Genomic DNA, 6,000 nt, shown 5'->3' with positions numbered 1-6,000 from the left:
CGGCTCGGCTCGCGTAGGATCGTGCTACCTCGCGCCGTGTAAACGCACAGGCTCGCGTTCGTATTGAGCCGAGCCGCATCTACACGGACGGCTCGGCTCGCGTAAGATCGTGCTAACACGCGCCGTTTAAACGCACCTTTAGGCGGTCGCATTTTAATGTATGGGCACAGAATATATAATAGTACAAGTAGTATGGGATGGTATAATCTTCTTATATTTAATCTATGGTACGAAGGTTATCAATCCATACTCCATACTATATACTATACTATACTAATACTATACTTATACTTACTTACTTACTAATATTATAAATGCGAAAGTAACTCTGTCTGTCTGTCTGTCTGTCTGTCTGTCTGTCTGTCTGTCTGTCTGTCTGTCTGTCTGTCTGTTACGCTTTCCCGCTTAAACCACGCAACCGATTTTGATGAAATTTGGAACAGACAATCTTTAGACCCTGAGACAGAACATAGGCTACTTTTTATTTCGAAAAAAAGGGATGAAGGGGTTGAAAAAGAGGTTGAAAGTTTGTATGGGATTTCTTAATTTTAAATGATAAAACCATGAAACTTTATATTTTAGCACTTGATAAGAAATCATTAAACATATATTTAAAGTCACATACAGGTCGAACACGATTAATTAACATTATTTTTCCCTTTAAAATAAACATGGTGGGAAATAAACATTAACTAAAAGCGGGTAGATTATATTTATTTGTCTACCCCGAACATTTATATAAATTAATATCGGGTAGTTTTGTGTTGTTTACATCTCCGGTGACATTTTGCTGGGACGTCAGTCTTCCGCGACCACGGCCAATGCAACCTGGCCGAAACGTTGGGAAAAAAGGTAAAAATAATGTTAATTAATCGCGTTCGACCTGTATGTGACTTTAAATATGTGTACAAAGCGCGAGAACTTAAAGTGTTATATCATTAAACATCTTGATAAGGGATAGGGATAGGGATAGGGATAGGGATAGGGATAGGGATAGGGATAGCGATAGGGATAGCGATAGGGAAAGCGATAGGGATAGCGATAGGGATAGCGATAGGGATAGCGATAGGGATAGCGATAGCGATAGCGATAGCGATAGCGATAGCGATAGCGATAGCGATAGCGACAGCGATAGCGATACGGATACGGATACGGATAATATGGGTATCGTTAGCGGGATACGGATAATCGGTCGGCGGTCTCTTACAATCAATGTGCTCTAAGACGATCGTTGTTTGCTTGCTTGAAGATTACGTTTGCGATAAGTATAAGCAAAATGTAAAAAATTGTAAGGGATAATAGAAAAAAGTACTTTTTACCCACCGATCATAGTGTCGAAATACGGGCTATGTGGGATGTTTATAAAGGTTTCCCCAGCGTATATAGAATTACCTACGCTGTGGTCGATGTGTAATATTTCTACAATCATTGCAAGCAAAAGTATTATGTGCAATCGAAATAATCGCAGATAAATATACCTACAGAGAAACCTACGGTCCCTACGGATCCAAATGAAAATTTTATTACGCGGGCGAAGCCGCGGGTAAAAGCTAGTCCTTTATAAATTATAATTTTATATCGTCCTTGATACTGGTAATAATATGATCCTTAGCATTAAGTATTAGCAATCGTTTGCGTACTTATATCAGCAAATAATAGTTATTTAAATGTAAATGCAAATAATGGATCAGCGTCCGACCAATGTTGCCATTGGCCCCCAGTCGACATTGTCCCGCTCCACCTTATTGTGTTTGCTTTCTCGTAGTTGTTTAAATACTCGTAAAGGTCTGCAATACAACCAGTTTTATTGGATTTCTATTAACTTTAAGACAGGTTCTTTATAGGTCAATAAAATAAAATTACAATGAATTTCTCTAAGAAACTCGCTACTGTTGTCGAATTATACAAAAAAACCGGCCAAGAGCGTGTCGGGCCACGCTCAGTGTAGGGTTCCGTAGTTTTCCGTATTTTTCTCAAAAACTACTGAACCTATCAAGTTCAAAATAATTTTCCTAGAAAGTTTTTATAAAGTTCTACTTTTGTGATTTTTTTCATATTTTTTAAACATATGGTTCAAAAGTTAGAGGGGGGGGGGACGCACTTTTTTTCCTTTAGGAGCGATTATTTCCGAAAATATTAATATTATCAAAAAACGACCTTAGTAAACCCTTATTCATTTTTAAATACCTATCCAACAATATATCACACGTTGGGGTTGGAATGAAAAAAAATATCAGCCCCCACTTTACATGTAGGGGTAGGGGGTAGTACCCTAATAAAACATTTTTCCCCTCACTAGCTCGGAAAAACGTGTTTTGTACTTTAATACCAGCGGGTAAAAACGCATTTTATCCACTAGTGGGTAAAGTAATTTGACCTTGAATAAAGTCAAATGAACTGCTTTAAAATTGGTAAAAGTAGGTGAATCTAGTAATTAAGATGATTTACCACCTGTGGAAACTGGAAGCAGTGATAAACGCATTTTTTTGCGTTGTAATTTCCTCGCCATAGTGAGGGGAAAAGTTTTGTGTTACACTCGGGTGCAAATGTATTTTACTTCTCGTGTGTTAAAAAACTCGCAAGTTCAGGATTCTATTCTCGAACCACTCGCGTCGCTCGTGGTTCAACTATAGAATCCTTTCACTTGCTCGTTTTTCAATTCCACACTCGACGTTAAAATACAACTTTGCCCCCTTGTATAACAAATAACTATTTTTCCATTTTTTATTTTTGCACTTTGTTGGCGTGATTGATATACATATTGGTACCAAATTTCAGCTTTCTAGTGCTTACGGTTACTGAGATTATCCGCGGACGGACGGACGGACGGACGGACGGACGGACGGACGGACGGACAGACGGACAGACAGACATGGCGAAACTATAAGGGTTCCTAGTTGACTACGGAACCCTAAAAATATTAATGGTTCAATGTGTTTAGGCAACTGAAAGAGTCCCAGAAGGACTCACTGCAAGAGCCTCTGAAAGAGTCTGGAAGAGTCACTGACAAAGTCACTCAAAGACTCTCTAAAAGAGTATGAAAGAGTCACTGACAGAGTCAAAAATCGGAAAGTCACTGAAAGCGTACTTATAAATATTCGTAAATGTTAGATTAGAATGATGTAACTAGTGTCAGACGGCATTCAATTGCTATAAGACAGGATTTGAGGCGCGTCCTGCCGAGATGGAAGTGCGCCGACCGGGCGCGGGGCGGCCGCGGGAGCGGTAGAGGGAGCGGTAACGGGAGCGGTATTCGGGCGTCCATAGGTTACGGTGACCGCTTTCCATCAGGCGGGCCGTATACCTGTTTGCCACCGACGTGGTATAAAAAAACCGGCCAAGAGCGTGTCGGGCCACGCTCAGTGTAGGGTTCCGTAGTTTTCAGTATTTTTCTCAAAAACTACTGAACCTATCAAGTTCAAAACAATTTTCCTAGAAAGTATTTATAAAGTTCTACTTTTGTGATTTTTTTCATATTTTTTAAACATATGGTTCAAAAGTTAGAGGGGGGGGGACGCACTTTTTTTTCCTTTAGGAGCGATTATTTCCGAAAATATTAATATTATCAAAAAACGATCTCAGAAAACCCATATTCATTTTTAAATACCTATCCAACAATATATCACAAGTTGGGGTTGGAATGAAAAAAAATATCAGCCCCCACTTTACATGTAGGGGAGGTACCCTAATAAAACATTTTTTTCCATTTTTTATTTTTGCACTTTGTCGGCGTGATTGATATACATATTGGTACCAAATTTCAGCTTTCTAGTGCTAACGGACAGACAGACATGGCGAAACTATAAGGGTTCCTAGTTGACAACGGAACCCTAAAAACACGGGCGCGGCTCTCCGTACGATCACGACTAACACGAGGCCTCCGGCGCTATATCGACATGCCGGGCGCTACTTACACCACTATTATACAAGTACATAGGTTAGGGTGTTTCATATTTGTATGGGAAAAATAAAATTGTGATATTTTTTCTGACTTCGCTCGGCTTTCGGTTCTAGCTTATCTTAAACGCCTATATACCAAATTTCAAGTGATTTGGACGTTGTTTAGAGGTCGCACTGGATGAACAGTTTGAAAAAAAGTCGCTAAAAAGTAATGTTACTCAATTTTATTCTCAAATAAAACAATAGAGTAGTTGTAACTTATTTGAAAGTCTAAGTAAACGTATTAATCTTAAAATACAACAGTTGTAACATCCATTCTTGATGAAATAAGTCATCATCATCATTTAGCTTACATGTTATAGATTTCTTTTATCTTTGTATCTGTTTGCACTTTCTTTATGTATTGATTATAGTTAGTAATAATATGACATTTAGAGACTTTATACATCTCTAATTCTATATCAGTGTATAGCTACTTTGCTTATGATTAATATTTTTAGTTAATATTTCTATTAATTTCATTTGTTTAACTTTAATGAATACTCTGTAATGTTGACATGTAAAAGTGCCCCCGTGGCCTATTTGCTGAATAAATGATTTTGTATTTTGTATTTTGTGTAAGCCGCAACCTTATCTTTTGTTCGCAAGTAGTAACGCATTTTCTCTGATGTTCGACGACTTTCAGCGAGAACCGTTTTGCTCTTCATCTTTGATTGGAGCGTTAATTTTTATTATTAAATATATAGGTATACTTACTCTTTTTTGCGGTATGATAGACTATTGTTAGACTATCGCCCAAGTCTGGTGTTAGGGCTACAATAATCGCTAACATCCTGGACATTAAATAGTTTGAAGACAAAAATCAAAAAGGTAAGTAGGGTCTATATCCCGGTCAATATACTTAAGTCAAAGAACGATCTTGTTTTCTTCTTTGTCGTCACACTCTTGGCAGAGTGGTCGTGGTCGTCACATCAGGCCCCGTAGCCGAATGGCATTTCTCCGACGCCAAACGAAAGCGATACGCCGCTGGCTCTGTCGCGCCAATACGCAAGCGCGATAGAGATAGATATCTACTAGCGCTTCGTTTCGTGAGCATTTCGTGAGCGATTGTGCCATTCGGCTAGCCACCCAGGGGTGGTTTATTCATCAAGCTTAACAATGCATCGACATTCCTTACGCATTCGTAGAGTGGGCCACTAAGTGCAAGTGCAGCCTTGACTTGGCTGGTCCATCGCATCTGAACCTTGTCCAGGATACTCTTAGCTTTCTTCTGCAGCACCACATTTCTAGGAAATCTATCTTCTTTTCCCTTGAAGTCCACGTCTTAGCACCGTAAAGAAATATGGGAAAATTGGGAGATACTAATGCCCTGACAAGTCGCATTTTAGTGGCATTTGTGATGAAGATTCTCCATATTTTGCCGAGCCGGTCCATGGCGGACCTGGTGATAGCCAATGTGCCGATTGATATCATCCACCTATCCTGTTATCAGTGGCCCGAGAGGGCCGAGAGACCACTGCTTCATGCCAAAAACTGGACAAAAAACCAAAAAAACTTGTTCCTTAGAAGGAAGTCGAGCGTCCAAAAAAATACCATAAGGAACCTTGCCTAGAAACTAAATGCCACGTCAACTAGTAATTTTTTTAAAAGAACTTGCTTAAAATATAAAAACTTTTCATTAAAATCACTTTTAAACCACCTACTACAAAAAGTTACATAAGTTTTGTTTCTAGCCTTTCCTGCGCCCATACTAACTTCTTCAGACAAAAGTTGCCACAGTGTGCGACCTCTAAATATTGTCCGATTTCCCTGATTTTTGGTATATGGGCTCTGTATAGGTGTAGAAACAAGAAGAAAAGCGAAGTCAAAGATAAATCAAAATTTTGGAAAAATGAAACACCCTAACATAGGTATATTCTGTGGCTACTGCTTGATTCTAGCTCAATGCTGCTCATTGCTGTTGGGATGCAGGTGAATTGAAATTCGCTAGAGTTGCATGCCAATTAGTTACACATAAAACTAGCGTCAAAGTCGTGTCAAAACCAGTAAGTAAGTAAGTACATGAAAAAATCTGTAAAAAATATTGAAATAAGTACTGAC

This window comes from Leguminivora glycinivorella, chromosome 1, assembly GCF_023078275.1.
Source record: "Leguminivora glycinivorella isolate SPB_JAAS2020 chromosome 1, LegGlyc_1.1, whole genome shotgun sequence".
Classification (NCBI taxonomy): Eukaryota; Metazoa; Arthropoda; class Insecta; order Lepidoptera; family Tortricidae; genus Leguminivora; species Leguminivora glycinivorella.
Note: the sequence above shows the minus strand (reverse complement) of the source record.